The sequence below is a fragment of the Schistocerca nitens genome, chromosome 3, assembly GCF_023898315.1.
Source record: "Schistocerca nitens isolate TAMUIC-IGC-003100 chromosome 3, iqSchNite1.1, whole genome shotgun sequence".
In the NCBI taxonomy this organism is placed as follows: domain Eukaryota; kingdom Metazoa; phylum Arthropoda; class Insecta; order Orthoptera; family Acrididae; genus Schistocerca; species Schistocerca nitens.
Window position 1 is genome coordinate 726,621,994 of NC_064616.1, and position 27,706 is coordinate 726,649,699.

Sequence of the window (27,706 nt, forward strand, 5' to 3'; positions counted from 1 at the left end):
GGTGCTGTTTCATCTACACCATCTCATTGGCCCAGTGGGCATTCTGGGCACGTTGACTCTGTCAGTCCTCCCTGAGGCCAAAAATTTAAACAGTTTCCACTCTTGTATCCGATGATGACATCCTCATTTTAAAATTAGTAAAAAATAGTCTCGATCACATAGTCTTCTATTGAAAATATAACTGGATTCGGCTTCTAGTAGTAGGTCATCTTAAGATAATGCAGCATCCAGCAGGGGATGATGATGCTTGGAACAGCTGTGCTGACCCTAATCACACGGGCGTTGATAACCGTGCAGTTGAGCGCCCCGAAAACCAAACATCATCATAATCCTAATCGCAGTTTTGCGACTGGGGTCAGCACAGATGTTCCAAGCATCAGCGTCATCCTGATGCTGCATTATCTGAAGATGGCCCACTACTAGAGGCTGAAACCGGTCATGTGATCGAGACTTCTTTTTACTAATTTTACTTAACTGAGAGGTCACTGTTAAATCTCAATAATGTTATGCTCAGATTAGGTAATTTCACAGGTGTGACAGATGATTCTGCATGATGTGCACAGCGATTTGCCTCTATGTACAGAGTGCCTAGTCCTGTGCAGTGCTTCTGTCACCAAACTGATGACAATGCAAGGGGGAAAACAGAGATACGTAATGCGCTATAGAAGCCTCCAGTGTGTACTGCTTAGTTACCTCCAGCATCTCCTTCCAGCAGACAAGCTGGTTGAAGGAGTATATGGGTGTTAATACCGAACAGAGGAGTCTCACGACGTATGACTTTGAGGAGATTTTTTAAAATTAATGAATAATGCTATTTCCGAGAAAATCTTGGAGAATTTAAGAAACTACTACGAAACTCATGTAGTTTATCGTTAGGAGGGGCGTTAGGGTGTACAACATGATGTGGCTAGCCAAATATTGAACGGGCCACAGTCTTCTACGAAGGATTAGTAGCTCTGGAGATGAGTAATGTTTATGTCGGTATACGTCTATTGGACTTTTCCAAACTCCATATGTACAGATTTCACTCCAACTTTGTGAAAAAAAATTCTCTGATAAAAATGTATTTTATATGGACACAGACAGTTTCATCTACTGGGTGAAGGGTTACGATCCATATGAAGTAATTAGGTCTTATTGCGAAGGATTCGATATGTCTGGATATTCGTTCGACAATCCTAACGGTATTACACGTCAAAACAAGATCATCGGCCTGAAGAAGGACGAGCCAAATGGTTCGCAGATCTGGAGTTTGTTGGTCTTAGATCCAAAGTGTATGTATAATTTACAGACATAGGCGCTACACAAGGCCAGGCAAAGGGTATGTAGCGCGCAGCATCCATGGCTCTCATGACTGATGACTGCTTGGAGTGCCTACTACCTGGTGAGGATTCTTTCCTCTCTGCATATGGTGCGTCAAGTGAGCATCTGATCATACGACCATGACGTGCATACTGTATCGCAACTGAAAATCGGTCTTTCGGGTCATAACAACAAACAATTCATCTGTGAGGACGAGATCGAGACTCAAACTACACTCCTGGAAATTGAAATAAGAACACCGTGAATTCTTTGTCCCAGGAAGGGGAAACTTTATTGACACATTCCTGGGGTCAGATACATCACATGATCACACTGACAGAACCACAGGCACATAGACACAGGCAACAGAGCATGCACAATGTCGGCACTAGTACAGTGTATATCCACCTTTCGCAGCAATGCAGGCTGCTATTCTCCCATGGAGACGATCGTAGAGATGCTGGATGTAGTCCTGTGGAACGGCTTGCCATGCCATTTCCACCTGGCGCCTCAGTTGGACCAGCGTTCGTGCTGGACGTGCAGACCGCGTGAGACGACGCTTCATCCAGTCCCAAACATGCTCAATGGGGGACAGATCCGGAGATCTTGCTGGCCAGGGTAGTTGACTTACACCTTCTAGAGCACGTTGGGTGGCACGGGATACATGCGGACGTGCATTGTCCTGTTGGAACAGCAAGTTCCCTTGCCGGTCTAGGAATGGTAGAACGATGGGTTCGATGACGGTTTGGATGTACCGTGCACTATTCAGTGTCCCCTCGACGATCACCAGTGGTGTACGGCCAGTGTAGGAGATCGCTCCCCACACCATGATGCCAGGTGTTGGCCCTGTGTGCCTCGGTCGTATGCAGTCCTGATTGTGGCGCTCACCTGCACGGCGCCAAACACGCATACGACCATCATTGGCACCAAGGCAGAAGCGACTCTCATCGCTGAAGACGACACGTCTCCATTCGTCCCTCCATTCACGCCTGTCGCGACACCACTGGAGGCGGGCTGCACGATGTTGGGGCGTGAGCGGAAGACGGCCTAACGGTGTGCGGGACCGTAGCCCAGCTTCATGGAGACGGTTGCGAATGGTCCTCGCCGATACCCCAGGAGCAACAGTGTCCCTAATTTGCTGGGAAGTGGCGGTGCGGTCCCCTACGGCACTGCGTAGGATCCTACGGTCTTGGCGTGCATCCGTGCGTCGCTGCGGTCCGGTCCCAGGTCGACGGGCACGTGCACCTTCCGCCGACCACTGGCGACAACATCGATGTACTGTGGAGACCTCACGCCCCACGTGTTGAGCAATTCGGCGGTACGTCCACCCGGCCTCCCGCATGCCCACTATACGCCCTCGCTCAAAGTCCGTCAACTGCACATACGGTTCACGTCCACGCTGTCGCGGCATGCTACCAGTGTTAAAGACTGCGATGGAGCTCCGTATGCCACGGCAAACTGGCTGACACTGACGGCGGCGGTGCACAAATGCTGCGCAGCTAGCGCCATTCGACGGCCAACACCGCGGTTCCTGGTGTGTCCGCTGTGCCGTGCGTGTGATCATTGCTTGTACAGCCCTCTCGCAGTGTCCGGAGCAAGTATGGTGGGTCTGACACACCGGTGTCAATGTGTTCTTTTTTCCATTTCCAGGAGTGTATTTGCTTGAATAATTCAATGCATGAATGTGGTAATTATTTGTAAAATTGAATGGGCTGTTTATTTGTAAAGAGCCCACGAGTGTGTGTGTGGGGGGGGGGGGGGAGGGGGATAGTTATATGAACCGTTTGTCCTAGTTATGTAAACAGGTGTGCTTATATGCGTGTATGTATGAGATTACATACACACTGTGTATGGAAAAATCGTTTAGAGGAACCCAGAGTAGTTCAGAGTACTGACGCGGACTGAAGACCGACGTTTTTAGGTGTCAAGCAGGTGCTGGCAATAAGTTGAACTATATCACCTTAGTGCTCTTCAACTGCAGCAGCTATGATTTTTCGTGTTTTCTTAGGATTTTCACTGTCAATAGGCATTGTCCCACTCAAAAATTTGTAACTGTACTAAACAACTGAAATTTCGTAAACGTCTCAAAATCTGTATGTTGGCTACAAATATGCGACTTTGACTACAATTCAGTTCTATCAAACCACATATCGATAGCGCTTTCCATATTAGAAATATATGCGGTGCCAGCGTTGGGAGATTAATCCGGTAGAGGGAAAACTTTTTAATTCCAAGATAGGGAAGTCTGTCATTCGCTCAGTTCTGCCCCGGGCCTGGGGAAGAATTGGGCAGTAAGGATAAGCAGTTATAAAAACACACAAAGCTAGTCGAATGTAGACTTTTTTGCTCTACGTTTATTTCGTTTTAAGAGATTATAAAATTTTAATTACGGTATTAATCACCTGTGTCGTTTCCTTAAGCCTCTTCACATAATTCACACACCAGGACAGCCTCATCATCTTTGTTGTCAAGTCTCGTACATCAGTTGTGTACCCACTGTTTGCACATGGAACAAGTGACCCAGACTTCAACTGACACTGAATAAAAATCACCACATATAAACATGCACACTCAGAACAGTCCTCAAAATCGCTCTCATTAGTTTTGGTTTCTCTCTTCTTATTTTTTAAACTTATCGTCAGGCTCTTTCTTTTGATTTTTACATTCCTAATTTTACTGTCTTTCTTAAATAATTGTTTCCATATCCTTCTTACTTTTACAAATTTCTTTTCCTTAAGAGTGGCTTCTGGCTATTTTGTATGACGAATCAGTTAAGACGTCCGTCTCTCCCCTCTTCCGATTCGTCCTTTTCGTGATTTCACTAACTTTTGGCAAAGGCATTACACTTTGGGGAGCCCCTGTTGTCAGTTGTCATCATAGTGCTATCAGGAGTGGAACAATTAGCCTCCTTAAAGCAGACGGTCTTAGGCAGACTGCCACCATTACAGTTAGCTGAAACCTCGCCAGGTTTATCATCTAACCTGGTAGGCATGTCTCTAGCGAGGCGTCTTTTGGCATTTACCGGCGTGATGTGTGGCTTATAAGCAGTCGCTCGACCATGAAATCCAAGTTTTCTCACCTCCCGCCTAACTGTCATAGTACTTGCAGTGGATCCTGATGCAGTTTGGAATTCCTGTGTGATGGTCTGGATAAATGTCTGCCTATTACACATTACGACCCTCTTCAACTGTCGGCGGTCTCTGTCAATCAACAGACGAGGTCGGCCTGTATGCTTTTGTGCTGTACGTGTCTGTTCACGTTTCCACTTCACTATCACATCGGAAACAGTGGACATAGGGATGTTTATGAGTGTGGAAATCTCGCGTACAGACGTATGACACAAGTGACACCCAATCAACCGACCAAGTTCGCAGTCCATTCTGCTCTCTCACGATGTATAATGACTAATGAGGTCGCTGATGTGGAGTACTTGGCTGTAAGTGACAGCGCAATGAATCTAATATGAAAAACGTATGTTTTGGGGAGTTTCCGGATACTTTTGATCACGTAGTGTAAGTGCTGTACTGGTAGCACATGTTTTCCTTAAAACAGAGATGAAGCTACTTGACAGAGAACATTTAATGTATGGAGGTATACACTCTTTCTCCCATGTTTAAAGTAGCGTTACTTGATTGCTAAGACCACTGGTCAGAGGACTTTATGGTTTGTGCTGAAATCTGAAAACGTATGTGGTTTACTACAAGTTCTTGAAAATGGCAATGACTGCTTAATAACGTGGTTGTATGTATTACAGCGACGATTCTGTGTTACAAAATACGAAAATTTTGCTGATGTCATTGATACGTGTCGGAGTTGACATAAAATGTGGAATCCACCCTGTAGTGCGTGGTATTTTCCAGTAAGGACTGTACTTTACGAAGTCAAAAGTACGTGTCTTCCGAAGCAGCGAAAACTTTCCTTGATCATAATCGTTTGACAGGATGTGAGTCTTTATTTGATGGCAAGGCATGTTTATGAGAAGTTTACAAGTTAGAAACATATTTAAAACTTTCCAGGACTGTTTGATGAGCACATAACATCTAATTTCAGCTTTATGTTGCGGCAAGACGATGCGAATATGCAGCACTTCGATTCCCACCAATGATGGATAGACAAATGTGCGTATAACGCTCACAGAATCTCAGCACTTGGTGTCACTCTCCCAGAATCGCTACAGATATGAAAGTAAACGGTTCGAGTCATATCCAGACTGACTGCTAGTGTACCAGTTGTGACAGAGAAGATTCTTTTAGGAGTTTGATACAGCTTTTCACAGTAGGATATTCCCTGCAACTAATCTGTACATAAGTGCTACACCATACACGCAATACCACACGGTTAACGTAGCTGGTAGCAGAATTGTCACGAATGCACTTATTAAACTACCACTGTAGCGAACTGAATATACACCCTCAAACCAGCACAGCATGATTTGGCCCTTGTATGAGAAACACCCATCAGCCATCCTGCTGGAAGACAGAACACAGTTCGTTATATTGGACTGTGAATGTCTCACATCACAATATATATAAACGACAGACGTACACGTCAGATGTTTCCACAGGATTTCTAAATAATTTCAGATGAACACCATTTAAGACCACAGTTTTCAGCTTGCAGAAGTAGTATGAAAGTCGAGAATCTCTTTCGATTCTTGAAAGTCTCGTCTTGATACATACTAGATGATCGATGACAAGTGTCACAGGTATGCAAGCATGGATAGGTTGTAGAACAGTATGACTACAACCATTCGGAAATATCACAGTAGATGCGCACTGCGTTAATTGTCAGAAGTACACATTACATGTTTCTACAGGCTTTCTAAATAATTTATGATGAATGCGGAAGTGTTTCCTCCAACAGCGCGCTTACGTTGGAAGTCTTTTGCTGACCAAGGTTGCAGATGGCCATACTAGAGAGGTCTGCTATAACAATTTACACAAAATTCCACATACAAGCATACAATTCCCAGCAGATCTAGCATGCAGATGAATTAGTTCCACAGTAGCTTCTTCCAGGGATATCTGACAATGTATGTTTACACACAACTCTGGTAAATTGAAGGTGTAGAGCTTACGTCCAATTGCATCCCAGATGCATTCAGATCAGACAAATTTGATGATTAAGATATCAACATGAGATCTTCTCAAACCACTGTAGCATGATTAAGTCTTAAACCACAGTCAATTATAAGGGTGTTTGTGCAGTGAAATGTACTACAGTAGTTCTTAAAGACGTGTCGTCCATGTGGCTCAGTTGGCAGTGGTTGTTTTTATAGTAGTACATTTAATCCATAAATTCAAACGGTAGAGCCCATGAGAAATTCAGTAAGATAATAGCAATAGACTCAAACTATGGATTGAAATAGGTCCTCTACTAGCTGTAGGAGTAGAGTCATAGCATAGATTCTAAAGCAGTTGTACCACAATGACCACACACTTTTGATAGATGATAGTATTATTCTTTAACTAACACTGATGATTCTAAATGGTGACAGTTGAGGAATTTGAAGAACAATGTGTGAAACATGTTTGTAAACCGTATCTTGTAGAAATCAGGGTCACTTTGGGTAATGAGGATGAACTCATCTTCCAAAACCTTCATGTACTGTTCTTTAATCACCATGCCATAAAGGAATATCGCACCGTTTATTCCGTGACTGGACATTACTCACCACACAGTTACCCAGGGTGAAGAGACTTGTCGATCGCGAAATGCTGATTCCCAGTCCTCCAAATGGGCCAATTTTTTATATTGACGAACCCATCCAAATGAAAGTGAGCTAAATCAAACCCTGTGTATACTAATTCCCATCATGCCCCACAGCAAACCGTACTCTTTGAACGTCTTAACGCAAACTGTTCAGAAGCTATGACGATTTTATTTGATATAGTTCAATAATTGTCACCCTGTATCTCGGAGGAAGAAGTTCGTGCAACTATTTCTGTTGATGGAAGTGAACCAATGGCTTTTGATGAAAGCCTGAATAATGAGCGCATGTGGAAGCATGAATGTGAAAATGTGTTAGATGGTATGCTAAAACAGTCGGAACAGTCTGAGAGTAAAGAAAATATAATGAAGACAAAGGCAGACCATGTTTGGTTGATTTCTATAGCCTACCATTGGGTGTAATGGATGTTTTAAGTAATCAGTCTTACGAGGAATCGACGAATGGTAATAGGCTTAATTGTGATAAAGGTTGTAGTGATTTGGCGGAAGTAAGTGAGAATTTGTTTAAGAGAGACGAAGGTTTAAGTTGTGTTGTTAGTAGTGTGAATGTTGCAGCTACTTATATCGTTGCTTCGGAGGAAGCAAACAGTATATCTGATGTTTATGGGCCTGATGAAATGACTGGTTTTGAGGGTGATTCAAATCCTACAGATGAGATGGCAGAAGAGCAGGAAAATCTAGGACTGGATAATGAAATTGAGGGTTGTTCTGAAATTATAATGTGTACCATAGACATGAGAGAAAAAGGAAGAGACATGTGAAATGATCTTTTGAGGGAACAGTGTTCAGAGAGGGTTGAAATCAAATATGTGCAGCCTATAACTGAAATGATCGAACCAAAAAGCGGTGTGTCAACAGTAGTCACCAATTTTGCTTTTAAACGTAAGGATCCGTGATGAATGGGAACAGATGCGTCGAGTTGGAGCAGTTCAAAAAACGCAAAAAGGTGAGATTTAAACGGTACTCACAATGGCAAAAAAGGAATAAAAAATGATATAAGAGGCAATGGTGACAGAGTTGCACCTTATGAATGAAGAACAGAGTGTGTACAAGTACAAGCGAGTAAAAAGATGTGTTTCATGTGTAGTTTTCAGAGTTTTTGGGGGTTGTTTCTGTTTTGTGTAAGGGTTAATTTGGTGAACTTAAGATGTAACTGACAAAGTATGGAGGCACAATTTAGTGCAAGGAGGGAGTAATTATTGAATGCAAAAATCTTGGTGCAGGGAGGTCGGCAGAACATAAACAAGTTTCATCATTTACGAAAGAGAGAAATATGAATAATTTGTACATAAGATCTGACGGAAATTTAAAGGGGTTGGTAAATGTGTCACTTGTAATATTTCGTATTGGCTTTTTCATATACTAGATGTAGTTCACTTGTAATAACTGTTCACAAAATATTTGGCGTATAGAGGTCATCAAACCTTATTAAAATTTTACTTGTATGTGGGAGTAGAACATGCAGCTTAGGGGAAAACTTGAAACAAAAGTTTTTGGGGTATATTTCGTGGGTTAATTCTATGTTATTTTGGGTTTTGAATATATTTATGTGTTTAAAATTTTGGGGATAAGTTTTTAATATCTTTATGAGAATAAATTTGAGGTAAATGGTATTTTATAACATATATGAGTGAACATCTGCTGAATGTATGATCCAGCTATCTGTTGAGCTGAAAAGAAAGTTAAATGAGCGTTTTCTGCACATGGTAGTATCAGTTAAAAGGTTTTTAATTAGACATGGTAAACTTGCACAAAAACGATAAAATATTAGTTGATTTGTGGTGTTGAACAAATTCCATAGCATGAAAGACATGTTTTACATTGGGAACATGGACAGAGTTTTTGAAATGCCAAGCTGAATCAAATGTGTCTTGCCTATGGTATAAATCAGTTTTTGCTTGATATTTTGTTTGTGAATGTATCTATTCAGTGCCTGATCTAGGGGATTCAGGAAGTCATATGACCACTGGTAACTATCCTACAATCATAGTGACTGCAGATTGACGCTGTTCTGCGCTGTACTTGGCCAAAGGCGTCATGAATTTCTGCAGAGGCGGCTGGACTACGAACGATCTAACCTTCGACGCCACAACATCGTTCATGTGTTCTGGTGGTGATAGTGAAAAAATATGATGTGGTCAAAGCAAAAAAAAAAGTGCTATTAGATAAGCGTAAAAGCGCTGAAAACATTTGAAAAGAAGGAGCTGACGCAAGAGTTTATTCAAATTTATATGTTTATTTCGGCATTTAATGAGTACACCATAATTTTAAAATTTAAGTCACATTTAGAAAATTTAGGCTGACAGTATGACATCCCAGGAGAAACATGCTGTTTCATACACCACCACAAAGATACACAACAGTAGAGTATTTTATTTATTATGTTATGTATGTATTTATTATGTAATGTTAGAATGTCTAATTTGGTGTTAATGTCTCAAGTTAGCAAGCTAATGTGCCACATTAAGGGGGTGGCGGTGGGGGGATGGGGGGTGCACCGTGAAATGCCAGATATACGATGTAACGTTCCGTCTATGTAGGTGAGCTAATCGGTCACCTAGAATTGATATAAGGTAAGCTGAATATGTTTGCAAAGCTGTGTGCCTCCAGAGCCGACAGCATGACGTGGCTAAGTGGGTAACCACGGCCGTTCCAGGTGAGCCACGTGCATGAGCAAACGACCAGATGTGGGGAAAGTCCCATATGGTCAGTTTGGAAGACGCATCAATTACGTAAGAGGGCCAGCTATGGTCTCAGCAATGGCAGGTTTTGAGACAAACTGAAAGATGGCTTCTTACAGCTCTTCAAGAGTCTATAATATTAATGTTGTTGTTGTTCTTGTGTTCTTCAGTCCTGAGACTGGTTTGATGCAGCTCTCCATGCTACTTTATCATGTCCAAGCTTCTTCGTCTCCCAGTACTTACTGCAACCTACATCCTTCTGAATCTGCTTAGTGTATTCATCTCTTGGTCTCCCTCTACGATTTTTACCCTCCACGCTGCCCACCAATGTTAAATTTGTGATCCCTTGACGCCTCAGAACATGTCCTACCAACTGGTCCCTTCTTCTTGTCAAGTTGCGCCACAAACTCCTCTTCTCCCCAATTGTATTCAATACCTCCTCATTAGTTATATGATCTACCCATCTAATCTTCAGCATTCTTCTGTAGCACCACCTTTCGAAAGCTTCTATTCTCTTCTTGTCCAAACTATTTATCGTCCACGTTTCACTTCCATACGTGGCTACACTACATACAAATACTTTCAGAAACGACTTCCACATACTTAAATCTGTACTCGATGTTAACAAATTTCTCATCTTCACAAACGCTTTCCTTGCCATTGCCAGTCTACATTTTATATCCTCTCTGCTTCGACCATCATCAGTTATTTTGCTCCCCAAATACCAAAACTCCTTTACTACTTTTAGTGTCTCATTTCCTAATCTAATACCCGCAGCATTGCCCGATTTAATTCGACTACATTCCATTATCTTCGTTTTGCTTTTGTTGATGTTCATCTTACATCCTCCTTTCAAGGCACTGTCCATTACGTTGGAGTGCTCTTCCAAGTCCTTTGCTGTCTCTGACAGAATTACAATGTCATCGGCGAATCTCAAAGTTTTTATTTCTTCTCCATGGATTTTAACACCTACTCCGAATTTTTCTTTTGTTTCCTTCACTGCTTGCTCAATGTACAGATTGAATAACGTCGGGGAGAGGCTACAACCCTGTCTCCCTTCCCAACCACTGCTTCCCTTTCATGTCCCTCGACTCTTAAAACTGCCATCTGGTTTCTGTACAAATTGTAAATAGCCTTTCGCTCCCTGTATTTTACCCCTGCCACCTTCAGAATTTGAAAGAGAGTATTCCAGTCAACATTGTCAAAAGCTTTCTCTAAGTCTACAAATGCTAGAAACGTAGGTTTGCCTTTCCTTAATCCTTCTTCTAAGATAAGTCGTAAGGTCAGTATTGCCTCACGTGTTCCAACATTTCTACGGAATCCAAACTGATCTTCCCCGAGGTCGGCTTCTACCAGTTTTTCCATTCGTCTGTAAAGAATTCGCGTTAGTATTTTGCAGCTGTGACTTATTAAACTGATAGTTCGGTAATTTTCACATCTGTGAACACCTGTTTTCTTTGGGATTGGAATTATTATATTCTTGTTCAAGTCTGAGGATATTTCGCCTGTCTCATACATCTTGCTCACCATATGGTCGAGTTTTGTCAGGAATGGTTCTCCTAAGGCCGTCAGTAGTTCTAATGGAATGTTGTCTACTCCCAGGGCCTTGTTTCGACTCAGGTCTTACAGTGCTCTGTCAAACTCTTCACGCAGCATCGTATTTCCCATTTCATCTTCATCTACATCCTCTTCCATTTCCATAATATTGTCCTCAAGTATATCGCCCTTGTATAGACCCTCTATATACTCCTTCCGCTTCCTTGCTTTCCCTTCTTTGCTTAAAACTGGGTTTCCATCTGAGCTCTTGATATTCATGCAAGTGGTTCTCCTTTCTCCAAAGGTCTCTTTCTCCAAAGGTCTCTTTAATTTTCCTGTAGGCAGTATCTATTTTACCCCTAATGAGATAAGCGTCTACATCCTTCCATTTGTCCTCTAGCCATCCCTGCTTGTAACACTAACCAAAACGGCCTTGCTGTGCTGGTTCTGCGAGCGGCTGAAAGCAAGGGGAAACTACAGCCGTAATTTTTCCCGAGGGCATGCAGGTTTGCTGTATGGTTAAACGATGATGGCGTCCTCTTGGGTAAAATATTCCGGAGGTAAAATAATACCCCATTCGGATCTCCGGGCGGGGACTACTCAAGAGGACGTCGTTATCAGCAGAAAGAAAACTGGCGTTCTAGGGATCGGAGTGTGGAATGTCAGATCACTTAGTCTGGCAGGTAGGATAGAAAATTTAAAAAGGGAAATGAATAGGTTAAAGTTAGATATAGTGGGAATTAGTGAAGTTCGGTGGCAGGATGAACAAGACTTTTGGTCAGGTGAATACTGGGTTATCAATACAAAATCAAATAGGGGTAATGCAGGAGTAGGTTTAATCATGAATAAAAAAATGGGAGTACGGGTAAGCTACTACAAACAGCATAGTGAACGCATTATTGTGACAAAGATAGACACGAAGCTCACGCCTACTACAGTAGTACAAGTTTATATGTCAACTAGCTCTGCAGATGATGAAGCAATTGATGAAATGTATGATGAGATAAAAGAAATTATTCAGGTAGTGACGGGAGACGAAAATTTAATAGTCATGGGTGACTGGAATTCGAGAGTAAGAAAAGGGAGAGAAGGAAACATAGTAGGTGAATATGGATTGGGGCTAAGAAATGAAAGAGGAAGCCGTCTGGTAGAATTTTGCACAGAGCATAACTTAATCATAGCTAACACTTGGTTCAAGAATCATAAAAGAAGGTTGTATACATGGAAAAATCCTGGAGATACTAGAAGGTATCAGATAGATTATATAATGGTAAGACAGAGATTTAGGAACCAGGTTTTAAATTGTAAGACATTTCCAGGGGCAGATGTGCACTCTGACAACAATCTATTGGTTATGAACTGTAGATTAAAACTGAAGAAACTGCGAAATGGTGGGAATTTTGAGGAGATGGGACCTGGATAAACTGACTAAACGAGAGGTTGTACAGAGTTTCAGGGAGAGCATAAGGGAGCAATTGACAGGAATGGGGGAAAGAAATACAGTAGAAGAAGAATGGGTAGCTCTGATTGATGAAATAGTGAAGGCAGCAGAGGATCAAATACGTAAAAAGGCGAGGGCTAGTAGAAACCCTTGGGTAACAGAAGAAATATTGAATTTAATTGATGAAAGGAGAAAATATAAAAATCCAGTAAATGAAGCAGGAAAAAAGGAATACAAACGTCTCAAAAATGAGATCGACAGGAAGTGCAAAATGGCTAGGCAGCGATGGCTAGAGGACAAATGGAAGGATGTAGAGGCTTATCTCACTAGGAGTAAGATAGATACTGCCTACAGGAAAATTAAAGAGACCTTTGGAGAAAGGAGAACCATTTGCACGAATATCAAGAGCTCAGATGGAAACCCAGTTCTAAGCAAAGAAGGGAAAGCAAGGAAGCGGAAGGAGTATATAGAGGGTCTATACAAGGGCGATATACTTGAGGACAATATTATGGAAATGGAAGAGGATGTAGATGAAGATGAAATGGGAGATACGATACTGCGTGAAGAGTTTGACAGAGCACTGAAAAACCTGAGTCGAAACAAGGCCCTGGAGTAGACAACATTCCATTAGAACTACTGACGGCCTTGGGAGAACCAGTCCTGACAAAACTCTACCATCTGGTGAGCAAGATGTATGAGACAGGCGAAATACCCTCAGACTTGAAGAAGAATATAATTATTCCAATCCCAAAGAAAGCAGGTGTTCACAGATGTGAAAATTACCGAACTGTCAGTTTAATAAGTTACAGCTGCAAAATAGTAACACGAATTCTTTACAGACGAATGGAAAAACTGGTAGAAGCCGACCTCGGGGAAGATCAGTTTGGATTCCGTAGAAATGTTGGAACACGTGAGGCAATACTGACCTTACGACTTATCTTAGAAGAAGGATTAAGGAAAGGCAAACCTACGTTTCTAGCATTTGTAGACTTAGAGAAAGCTTTTGACAATGTTGACTGGAATACTCTCTTTCAAATTCTGAAGGTGGCAGGGGTAAAATACAGGGAGCGAAAGGCTATTTACAATTTGTACAGAAACCAGATGGCAGTTTTAAGAGTCGAGGGACATGAAAGGGAAGCAGTGGTTGGGAAGGGAGACAGGGTTGTAGCCTCTCCCCGATGTTATTCAATCTGTACATTGAGCAAGCAGTGAAGGAAACAAAAGAAAAATTCGGAGTAGGTGTTAAAATCCATGGAGAAGAAATAAAAACTTTGAGATTCGCCGATGACATTGTAATTCTGTCAGAGACAGCAATGGACTTGGAAGAGCACTTGAACGGAATGGACAGTGTCTTGAAAGGAGGGTATAAGATGAACATCAACAAAAGCAAAACGAGGATAATGGAATGTGGTCGAATTAAGTCGGGTGATGCTGAGGGAATTAGTTTAGGAAATGAGACACTTAAAGTAGTAAATGAGTTTTGGTATTTGGGGAGCAAAATAACTAATGTTGGTCGAAGCAGAGAGGATATAAAATGTAGACTGGCAATGGCAAGGAAAGCGTTTCTGAAGAAGAAAAATTTGTTAACATCGAGTATAGATTTAAATGTCAGGAAGTCGTTTCTGAAAGTATTTGTATGGAGTGTAGCCATGAATGGAAGTGAAACGTGGACGATAAATAGTTTGGACAAGAAGAGAATAGAAGCTTTCGAAAGGTGGTGCTACAGAAGAATGCTGAAGATTAGATGGGTAGATCACATAACTAATGAGGAGGTATTGAATACAATTGGGGAGAAGAGGAGCTTGTGGCACAACTTGACTAGAAGAAGGGATCGGTTGGTAGGACCTGTTCTGTGACATCGAGGGATCAACAGTTTAGTATTGGAGGGCAGCGTGAAGGGTAAAAATCGTAGAGACCAAGAGATGAATACACTAAGCAGATTGAGAAGGATGTAGGCTGCAGTAGGTACTGGGAGATGAAGAAGCTTGCACAGGATAGAGTAGTATGGAGAGTTGCACCAAACCAGTCTCAGGACTGAAGACAACAACAACAACAACAACAACATGCAACAAAACGCCGTTCCCTAAAAATACGATAATATACTGCTTGATTATTCTTAATTCTGTTTTAGAAATGACGCCTTCAACCGGTTGGGTAACAAGGCGTTCCCAATCATCAGAGATTTAATGCTATGAATAACAGTGCTCTTACGGGTGTGGTGGTCTAAAGGTGTAGCAGTGAAGAAACGCACATGAAACAGTAGTAGAGATATTGTATTAAGTGTTTAAGGTATGGCTTTCCTTGTTAACCTCTAAGAGGAATACAGCGATAGTCATGTATACCGATAGCTTATTTCTCGCAATTTCTTGATCATGGACGCATTTGGAAGCTGCATATGTTGTATAAGTTGTGACTACACTCTCGTCTCACAAGGAAAGGATCTGCGTTCGATCTAACATGTCTGTATGAAATTTTAGTTACTGGACCATTACGAACCCCTCCATGTGCTGGTGAGTGTCGTCTTTTGCAAACGTGTCTATAAGTCACTGCAGATGTCACTGAAGAGGGAAAACGCAATGCATGTATCTTAACTATAAACGCAAGTGAGGACTTCAATAGAATTAGCAAAGCAGTATGAATAACTACAAAACTCACAGTGAAGAAAAGCAAACTCTCACACCTCATAACACCGTATTTTATAATATCATCGCTGAACACCACGTCAATGACACTTTTGAACTTGTCCACAGGTACACCAATATCGTAGCCAACATTCTGCCACGCACAACGAAGAACTGGTCTATGTACTTCCGCATATAATTGATTGTACATGACAGGATGCATTTTGATGATAAAGAATCTGTCACTCCAGTTTTGGCTGCATGGTCATGGAAAATAGTTTAAGAAAGTCTCTTGGTATACATTTTACATTGCCTGAAGATATACACGCCCAGAGGCTGTCCATATTTTTAGTTTTATGTGGAATGATTTTTAAAACTAGATCTTATACTCCTGTGTCTTCCAGTGGTACTTGTACATCCATATGTCCAGACCTGGAGTCACAAAGCACTACTGACTTCGTCGGCAAATATGGATCCAAAACTGACAGAAAAAACATCTTCAGATGTTCTTTCGTTATCTTCCCGCTCACACTCGCATCTACAAAGACGTTTAGAGGGCATCGTTTATTCTTTTTCCCATGGTATACGGGGTTCAAACTTTCTACTTTGTTCTTGGAAACATATACAGAATCTCTCTGCCGATCGTCCGTCTGATGATGTAGCATCGTCGATCGTATAGCTATGTGTTGCACTGTTCAGTGATTGCAACGTCGAAATAGTGTTTCTCCCCCTTTTCATGATTAGTGTTCTTTCGGAAGAAAGCTCATAGTTGAACTGACTCTGATAACAGTTCCATACAGAACCCATTTGGATGTTTTCTGTCGTGATTTACTTAAGCAACAAATACTGAATCGTCTCTTCTTTGCCGTCCTTATCTTTTCGTGCTGGGAATACAGTTATATAGCGTGATATTCTCCTAAACTACTTTTTCAAATTAATAATAAATCCAAGTGACGCTGCAAAATTTGCACACTCGAGATTTTTTTCTACTTTCACTGCTCAGAGTTGTAAACGCCAATAATGAACAGAAAAACTGCATCCTCACGCTTCATAAAACTTCACTATTACACGTTGGTCGATAATATTGAACAGCAGCATAGATTTTCTTTGAAAACTGCATTGCTTCCTATTTTCTTTGCCACATATTCCAGTACGGTTTTAATACTGATTTTAGTCTTCAGTTTAGGGTTTATTTTCCGGAGCTTGTCATATGTGTTCAGACGTCTGACGTGATCATCTTACATGTTCTCTAGTTATGTTGTTATTAAACACCGTGATGACACTTTCCACTTTAAATCTCTTATCAGGAAAGTGCTGGAATTCGCTTTCACTGCTTCCTTCGCCTCTTCTCGAACTTCCTGTACCAGTATTGCGGGCAGTGATTTGATCGTCACTGTCATTAGTTGTGTGATAATCACCTGTTACTGTTACAACAGTATCCAGTTCTAACTGATGATAATACGTTTGTTATAATAGGTACCAGTAAATGTGCGAATGATTCATCTTCTACACCAATACCATCATCACGAAGGAGAGTTTGTCTTAACTTCGTCTTCAATTCATTGTAAAACATTAGCAGGATAGATTGCCAATCGCCGATTCAATTGACGCTTCACTACACACAGGTAACTTCACGAAACGAAATTTCACATACACACTGCACCGTCTCTACTGGTGTAGTGGCAGACCAAAGTCGAATTTCGGATGACATTCTCTGTGTCCTCTAATGGACAACTGCACAGGTTTGCAGATAAACGAGTATCTTCGATACGATAAGGGACTTTTAGAAATGCACCCGCAGGGGATTTTGGTGTCAATGTGTTTGTTGGAAATCCTTTCCCTGACAGTTCTCTTCTCACCGCAGTTGTGTGCACATTGCAGGAGGCAGGCATCTTATTCAATGTATACAACACTTCTCCCATGCTTACAAGGGAAACTCCCCATCGCACCCACTCAGATTTAGTGGTAATATGGACCAGTGGCTAGCCCGTCGGAAACTGAACACAGATCAAGGATGAATACAGGAAGAAGATTTACAGAACTGTGGAAAAAGAAGCAAAATCTGAACAGCGAATGGTGCAAGCTCAAAACGGGCAACATCGAACGAATCTGAATAACCATTGCGTCGAGGTTCTGTAGTCACGGTGTCAGACTTCGAAGCGAGATACTTGTGTTCAAATCTCCCTCAAGCCTCTTTTTTTTTTTTTTTTTTTTTTTTTTTTTTTTTTTTTTTTTTTTTTTTTGCGAAATTATGAACTGTCCGTCCACGGTCATTAACTTGTCTGTTCACTGCATTCAAATTTGTGTCTGTGTCACGTTGTAAAGTCCGTTTGCAAACATCTATGTGTAAGGAAGAGATCTCTAGTCGTACGTACCTCCTATTTGTTCGACATAAGTACCACATATTTCTTATTGTACGTTTTTACTCTTGAATTCCTTTGTTGTTACATGATTCACACCCGTTTATTTGTTATTTTCATTTCTGTGAAAGGTCTAAGCAGCATCTCGCCTGAATACATCACATTTACTTGCGACCGTAATATAGTCTTACCACATGACTCATATTCTATAACCAATGTATAGTATGCCAGTTGTCAGGCCTAAAGAAGAACAGACACATTAAAGACCGGACGGAAAGTTCATAATATTCTGAGGAAGAAAAAATTGCGTTCAATAGAGGTTCGAACACGGATCTGCCGCACGTAGTCCAACACCGTGATCACACAACCACGACCCACGACGGCATGTTTCTGTAGTTTTGATCTATGTTATACATCTTAAATTTGAACCGCTCACTACTATTTTGCTTCATTTTTCACAGTTCAGTACAACATCTTCCTGTTTTGATGCTTGATCTGTGTTCAGATGTTGACGGGGTATCCACTGCGCCATTTTACGCCTAAATCTGAGGGGGGAGGGTGGGTGATAGGGCGTTTCTCTTGTTAGAAAGAGAGTTTGATTTTTCTGGCTACATGAGATTTCTTATTGCTTTGTTTTCCTTTCCGAAAACATGTATACCATCCTCTTGATCGTCAAGGATTCCGCACCACAGAAAATCGCTGTGTTTCGAAAGACATTGATTTTCATATTTTGGGTGTAGTAGTGTAGTATTTCTGGAAATTTCATTCTGCACTGCACATATCTCTATTATGAGCTAGATATAGCTTCAGGAAGTCGTTGCAGACGGAAATGAATGGTTTATGCTCAGTTATAGCACAAGACACACATGTCTTTGTATAGGATGTTGAGAAAGTGGAATGGGTTAAGGACTTGGTGCCATAACATGATATGGTAAATATTGAGGACAAGGCCTGCCTCTCACTTCCCGCACATCGACTAAAAATGTGTGTTGACAGACAGAAAACAGTGACTGCTAAGTTAAATTGGAAGTTATTGGATCAGTGGCGGCATGATTGTCATCTGTGAGATTTCCCATTCTACGCCTTTGAGCGGAGTGGACCTTGTCGTTGAACAATGAAAGAAATGTAATTTTTAATAAAATTTATATCTACAGTTTTTACTTGTTTTTCTTTTGTTTTCGCTTTCCTTATGTAATATATTATACAAAGAAAACAGTTTTAATCTGCCAGGAAGTTTCATATGAGCGCACCCTCCGCTGCAGAGTGAGAATCTCATTCTGGAAATATTATATTGTTGGGATCTCATTCTGGCAAGATCTTGCTCTTGTTGCTAACTTCATTTTAAACAATGTGCAAGCTGAAGAACTTCATCACTCACCAAGCAAAATTAATCTGAGGAGAGTAGTTGTCTTAAAACGGAACGATGACCTTCATCAGGCTGATTTCGCATGTTACAAATACAATTCAGGCTATAAATATTTGATGTGTACTGCAAATATCCATGAGTCTCTGGTCTAAAGACTAAAACTACTACTGAGGTTGCAGATGTCCTTAGAAAAAATTTCAGGTATATAGCAGGATTCTAAGTCGTTCAAGTAAGGAGTCTTACAGTTCTAATTTTAAGAATCTAATGCAAAAGCATAAAATCAATCCCTACTCATCAATATCTACCTTGAAAGTTTCAGCTGTGAAGTGATTCAATAGAATTCTTAAAAGCAAATGTTTAAACATTTAATTGCTCAAGGATCTTTCAATTGGATTGATGTGGTATAAGAACTACTTAGTCAATACAATCACACAAAACATAGAACGATAAATATGGGAACTATTTATGTGTGAGATAATAGCCTCTTGTGTACTGTGTACAATAAGATCAATATGATAGATTCCCAAAAAGCTAAATTCGAATTCGGCGACATTATAAGAATTAGAAAACGTAATACGTTTTTCGAACAAGTCTTCATCCCCAGCTGGTCTAGCAAGACATCCACAATTTGAGCAGTTCAGGCAACAAATCCAAGAGTGTCTCTGCTAGAAGATTACATGTTACGACGTGGAGCAGGAGCTTTTTATAGTATATAACTACAAAACATCATACATCTACCCATATATCTAATTGAAAACATCACATGAAACATAACTTTCATAATATGGCTGGCTTCTGATAAAACACACAATTTGTGGATTACTTTGTAAGAGGTTGCTTAGATAAGGTCTTGGCTGTGTAGAGACAATCACATGCAGATAGTTTGTAATGTACAATGTGTGTGTGTGTGTGTGTGTGTGTGTGTGTGTGTGTGTGTGTGTGTGTGTCTGTGTGTGTGTGTGCATGTGCATGCGCATACATGTGTATGCACATGCATGTGAGATGAAACTTACTGACAAGTAATAATTTTAGGTGCATTTGTGTTTTTGATATGTAAATACTGTAAGCTGCGCCCATTATGTGTTTTTGCTGCTGTGCATGCACATATGAGATGATAGTACAGTATTTGATATAAACATGTTTTCCTATTTTTGATGGATAATACAGGTCGTTCGGATACTTTTGAGCATGGTTACGGTGATGCCTACATACTGACTATTCTATTTCATTTTAATGACATGTAAAATTCTGAAGCTATAATTATAAGGTGTAAATGTGGGTGTGTTGGCTTAAATGCTGTCTGACAGGTCCATTTCCAACAAAAGGGACGACACGATGACGTCATAGAAAGGGGGAGTGGCTTTTGATGTCTTGGTTACGCTACTGACACGCACAAGTGACGTCACAGATGCATACAAAGTGTGCCAGAAGCCCCATAGCCATATTATTACAGATATAGACGTCTAGGATGCTGAGATATTTAAGGGTTGGGATACTATTTCAAATGACGAACAGGTTAAGTTGCAAAATAGCCCTTTTTATTGCTTGAAGATGGCTAGTTTCGGGTTTTTATTCATAACCCATTGCGAAATCGTTAAGTGGAACAATAGGCTAAAATTACTATTTGTTACATAAAGTACCAAATAGCCAAGGGGTGTCACAAAGCGAGGTGTCTAAAATGTCAAAATATGTACCATCAAATCAGAATAAATAGTACTCCAAATAGCAAAAATCATGACAATCCTTATCCAAAGGAGTGAAATGCAAGTGGTCATGACACCAGATACAAACTGACAACCTAATTTCAGTCAGCCTGAGAAAATTTTCCTGCAGGTGGCCCTCCTACGGATGTTTAAGGCAAGTATTTATTTCATACCATAATTATCACCAGTACAATGAAATAATGACTACAGAAGTGTGTAAGTCATTCCACTAACAAATTACACATCATTTTTTTACGCACAGTTTCTTAAACCGAAACAAGAAGTCCATTTAATAAATAAGACAACACACATAGCTCCACACTTAGAGATTGTTTATGAAAGTTCTTGCAGTAACTTACGGCAATCTTAACTGAAAATCTCATGTGCAAATTAAGTACACTGATACACTGATGGAAGTTGAATGTTATGTGAAAAACATGAAGTATCACCTACTAAAATAAACTGGTTTCAAAATTCTAATAATGATTTTCAATTTTGTATTTGCTGTCGTATTTGTGCCTGGTTGCTTCAGCTTTGAAGTGCTATTAACGTATATTGTACGTGGATTGCTTTGGTCGCTAAATGGAAAACTGCAGCAGTGAGATTTTGCACAGAAAGACGAAGCCCTCGTTGGTTAAAAGTATTTCACGACTGCAGCTGTGCGTTAATGTGGGAAAGCCCTTGATCTTCATAGACTATTACTGGTTAGAGCTGCTGTCGACACATTTGCTGCAAATTGCAAGTTTGATCACCCTTCGTTTGTAACTAAGAAATTATCGTGAGGTTACAATAGCGGATGTCCAATTGAACTGGTGATAGTTTCCATTCATTTAGGGTAATACAAAACGACAAAATTAACGCATTATTTTAATAACACCACTCTTTGTCTCCATAATATATTACTGCATAAAACTTAGCATATGCTGTTCTGAAAGCGACGAAAAGTGTTCGATATAATCGAACTGGTTACTTTTGAGGCGTGTCATACCACAAGAACTAAATTTTATAAGTGACAGAAAAAACTTACCAGACTGCATGTTTTAAGATGTGCAGCAGTGGAAAGGGAGAGGCGTTCTTCTGGGAATTGGTGGCGGCCTACCGACATGTTGGACCTATCCTTTTTCAATACCCCAAAACGAAAAGGCACGAGGAAACGACAAGAAAGAGACTGGGGGTTCTATTTCCGCACTGTCCCTCAAAAGTCTGCATTTGCTTTGAATTTTGGTAAGCGCAAAAAAGCAAGTGCGCTGGAAGAAATGGTACAATTCCCCATGAGTATTGTGAGAGTCAAACAAACGTTACAGAGCAATTGCTAAAGCCATAGTACAGCCTCACTCCAATCGGTCAGATGATCCAACAGCTGGCTAAACGAGAGGTTTTGTGGAGAAATTCTAGAAGTGAGTTTGAAACCTGCAATGCATAACAAGTCTGTGCTCCAGGTTACATGGATGGGCTAGTGGCCCCTCCTGCTCACCTTGCGAACGCCTCTGGCCCTGTCAGATCGACTAGATAACATCACGCCGTCAGCTTAATTAGCGGATCGGACGGGAGTGTTACATGAGGAGAACAGCTCAAGTGAATCCAATAGCCCATTCGAAGAATAAGTAGGAGAGGGTTGCTAGCCACGTGTACAGAGGAAAGAGAAGCTGCGTAGTTTTGAGGGTCTGCGCACATGTGGAAGCCTAACAGAAACATTAACAGGCATCAGATTCATGAAAGAAGAAACTGAAGGTGCTCTTGTTAAACTCGATACCGTCCACACGAACGACAATGGAACACTTTGAGACAGGTACATCAGCGTGAAACGCAACACAAAACCCGCCCAAAGTCAAACCGACAAAACCACAGACTGTGGATTAATGTAAGAACAAACAGTGTCAAAAAACATTATTTCTGGGAATCGACCACAGAAAATTAGGGACAAGTTTCAATGCCATTAATACTGTTAATACTTTACTCCACAGTTTCACATTTGGGACTAATAAATATGATTCTGGATGCTATTATTTTTGCTATCTAAATGTCCTCTAGTACTTTTCGTAGTTAGAATTTTTCTGACCTTGTTTGTCTTTGTATTGAATTAGTTTTAGTAACTTTTAACTTTAAGACATTGGCTGTTTTTCAGAAATTTATTAATTACGAAATATTCCTATTTTTCCTGTTTTAGGCAGCACAATAAGATAAGATGCTTGTGTACTTAAAGTTTGTGCACATTCCACATTGCACTCATATCCCTGCAAGAGAAATTGAAGACTTTCTCGAAATGGAATCGTCACTGTGTATGTCAGTCCATAGTAGAGAAAGATGAAACCACTCTTTAAAACTGAGATAAAATGTAATTTTCACAATGTACCATTATTCATCATCACTTTCAACGTGGACGACTTGCTAGCAGGTTATGGTAACATGCTGTACTTTGTGTACGTATAAAAGGCGTTAACGTAAGTAGGTCTCTGACCTTTTCTGCAAATGATGGTATAAGTGTCGTGTGAATGGGTTGCAAGTTATGGTTCATTGGATCTTTGTTCTCTTCTTGTTAAATTTAATATCTTGAATGCATCTTCTGGCGACATCACAGTGAACACACAGTGGAAGCGTGTATTCGTCATCGCCATACTGGCGTATCACCCGGCGTGATTGTATGGGGTGCCATTGGTTACACGTCTCGGTCACCTCTTGTTCGCATTGACGGCAATTTGAACAGTGGACGTTACATTTCAGATGTGTTACGACCCGTGGCTCTACCCTTCATTCGAGCCCTGCGAAACCCTACATTTCATCAGGATAATGCACGACCGCATGTTGCAGGTCGTGTACGGGCCTTTCTGGATACAGAAAATGTTCGACTAGCTGCCCTGGCCAGCACATTCTCCAGATCTCTCACCAATAGAAAACGTCTGGTCAATGGTGGCCGAGCAACTGGCTCGTCACAATATGCTAGTCACTACTCTTGATGAACAGTGGTATCGTGTTGAAGCTGCATGGGCAGCTGTACCTGTACACGCCATCCAAGCTCTGTTTGATTCAATGCCCAGGAGTATCAAGGCCGTTATTACGGCCAGAGGTGGTTGTTCTGGGTACTGATTTCTCAGGATCTATGCACCCAAATAGCGTGAAAATGTTATCACATGTCAGTATAATATATTTGCCCAATGAATACCCGTTTATCATCTGCATTTCTTCTTGGTGTAGTAATTTTAATGGCCAGTAGTGTATTTTTGTTCTGCCCACTGCAGGAGTTATTAATCATACTGACCTCAACGATCTCTTCGGGCAATGATAGTATATGCTTGCAAATACAAGAAGCTATTTCATTTCCTTCACAACTAGAAATAGTTTCGTACCACAAAACTAAGCGGATCTGTGCTTGTTGGTTGAAGAGTACACAGTTAAATTGAGAGTCCACAACGTCCATTTATAGAAAGCTATAACACTGAATAAAAAGGGTGTTGGTAAACACTTTTGCAAATCAAAGCAATGCGTTGATTTCCCCTATTCTTTTCTTTGTTGAACCTCTTCTGTACATCGCTGAATTCTGTTAAACTTAACTGAACTTTTTTCCTCTTCTTTTTTTGTTTTTCTTCCTCAATATAAGTTTTTTTTTAGCTGACACTCTTACACTTCACATTTCCTACATGTATCTTCCTTGGAATGACTGGTTTAAGGCCCAAGCGGCACAAACCACTGCTTAGGGAGCCACGTTGAGAGAGGTGGCAGAGGCACAACAACTGTAAGATTTCTATACAAAACTTATGACAGTTACGTAAGTAGTGGATGTATGTACGTTCTAACCAAATGGGTAGCATTGCTCTCTTATATAAACAAACCAGCCAATTGACAATGTCTAATTTGATGACCCTTATGCAGACAAACCGCTAACTTGGCAGCATATTTTATTTTATTTTTGTAGGACCTTATTAATGAGCAATAACTGTCAAGATAATTATCATAATTTATGGACAAAATGGCGGCTGAACGGAGGACTTAGCTTCATGTTCAACCAGGTCTTCAGATACTTTTGTGTTAAAATGATAAAAGTCATTTTTAATTATGTTAATTTATAAGCCAAAAAATTATATCTTCCTGCCCTCAGTGCCCCCACTGTGCTGCTACTGGTCATTCTCTCATCACCAACGCTCCCACAGTTCTTTAGTGTCCCTGAGACAGGCATTCTCCCATCTCTTTCCCACTGCTGTTATTGCTCATTTTATTATTATTTTTTGTCGATAAGTATTATTGTCTCTCTCCTACAGCGCAAGTGCACTCCTGATGATAATGCAGCCAATAGTATTTGAAAATCCCCCAATTTAGTGGAGCAGATGATATCTGGGGCTGCTACCCCACATACGAAGTATGTTCAAAAAAATTCCGCGCCATTCGTAATTTCGTGCGATTGGTGTGTTGGAGCGAAGTGCGATTGGCAACCGTGTTTAATATGTTTAATGTGTGCATTCCGGAAATTTCATTGATGTATGTCTGTTCAGTGCTGTATACAATAGAACATTGTGTCGCATAGTCTGCGAATTTCGAGATGGCAATGTTAGAGGAGCAACATGTCTGCATTCAGTTTTGCGTGAAACTCACGAAAACTTTTACAGAGACACATCAAATGATGCAGAATGCCTATGATGATGAATGCTTAAGCCGTACTCAGTGTTACGAATGGTTCACATGGTTTAAAATGACCAAATGGAAATTAAAGATGACCCTCGTTCAGGACGCCTCCGACGTCTACCGACGACGCTCATGCCGGGAACGTCAACAAAATCGTACATGCCAATGGAAGACTGACTCGCCGAGACATTACAGAAGAATGTATCATTTCAGTTGAATCACCTCATAAAATCCTGCCACAGCATCTTGGAATGCATTGTGTTGCCGCCAAGTTCGTCCCACGCCTCATGAGACAGAAAAACCAGCCACTCGCTGTACCCGCGCGGTCTCAGGCGACTTGCCACGGTTCGCGCGGCTCCCCACGTCGGAGGTTCGAGTCCTCCCTCGGGTATGGGTGTGTGTGTTGTCCTTAGGGACAGTTAGTTTAAGTTAAACTAAATAGGCCTAGGGACCGGTGACCTTAGCAGTTTGGTACCATAGGAACTTACAACAAATTTCCAACGCGCAAATGAGAAGATGTTCCTTAAGAGCATCATAACTGGTGATGAGACGCGGGTATACGGTTATGATGATGAGACCAAGGTTCAATCTACACAATGGGTCGGAAAAGGTTCTCCAAGGCAGAAAGAAAACTCGTTAGGTCAGGTCAAATATGAAAACCATACTGATAGTTTTCTTTCACTTTGAAGCATTAGTTCATCATGAATTCGTGCCACAGGGACAAACTGTTAGGCGATGGTACTATCGGGCGTTGTGGTTCCTGCGAGAAAATGTGAGAAGGAAACGGCCTGAAATGTGACGAGACAATTCATGGCTCTCGCACCACGACAACACACACGCATATTCATTCCTGTTGGTGCATGATTATTGCACACAGAACGAAATCCTTGTGCTGCCTCATTTTCCGTACTCTCCAGCTCTGGCACTTGCGGTCTGTTTCAATTTCCAAAACTGAAAACCCCACTGAAAGGACGAAGATTTGCAATGATAGACGAGATAAAAGAAAATTTGGAGACTGCGCTACGCGCGATGCAGCGATGGACGTACCAAGACTGCTTCTGGAAGTGGAAACGTCATTGGGAGCGATTTACAGTCTGTAAACTCAGGAGTGAGCTGCGCTTGAGGGAAGTGGCCTTTTCCAGGAGAACACTGCCACTGGCCTACAGGGGCACCCAAAATCGGTTGCTCGTTACCTGTCTGGGCTGTAGATCGGCGTGCAGTGATATACGTCCATTCCATTCGTGGAATAGTAGTTGCCAGCGCCACTCAGTTAACTTTTTATACTTACTGATATACTATACAATCGGGAATGATGGATAATCGCCCCGCTCTGAAAGAAAATGTTGTAATTGGTAAGGTTTTAAGGGACCACACTGCTAAGAAAATGTGCAGAACACGGTGAAGCGGAGGTATTTGCAGAGTAAAGAGCATTCTGTCGTCTCTAATGTTATTACAGCATATGTTAAAGAGGCAACACAAATAGAACTGTTGACTAATATTACCAGTCCCAATCAAAGGGCTGTAATTTATACAAACGTCAGCCTCGCTACATTAGGACGCATAAGAAAGGAACGCGAAAATAAACGACATGGTTTACTGGAATCGCCACGAAGCAAAGCTAATAATTTTGGGAGGAAACCCATTGTTATAGGCTGTTTCTCAAAATTGGTCATTCGACAAACGATGGAGGACTTTTCATAAATCAATAAATAGTGCCAACATTACGGTAATTGCTTACTGCGATAATACAAAAATCCATTCTCCTTGGCAGAAAGACGTTTCACACGGGTTTACCTGCAAAAGATCTGTAAGTAAACGAATGATTCTGCTAGAGAGATCGGATATGACTGACTGGCATTGTAAGTATCTGATCTAAGTGAGTAAATTAAAGGAGCGAGACAGAAACTTCTTTTATATTGATGAAACTTGGGTGGAAAACAACATTACATACAGAAAATGTCGGCAGGGCCTTGGCCTTGATGTCAATATGGATCATGTAAGTATCTGATCTAAGTGAGTAAATTAAAGGAGCGAGACAGAAACTTCTTTTATATTGATGAAACTTGGGTGGAAAACAACATTACATACAGAAAATGTCGGCAGGGCCCTGGCCTTGATGTCAATATGGATCATGTTAGAGGAAGCAGATGGATTATTATGGTCAACATTGGATCAAAAGATGGGTTTTTACCCAATGCACAGTTACTTTAAAAAGGAGGATCTGCAACAGGGGACTACCATGGGGAAATGAACAATGAAACTTTTTCAAACTGGATATCGACTATAGTAATTCTGAATTGGCCACCGAACCATTTTACTGTTATGGACAACCCTTCATATCATGACGAGGTG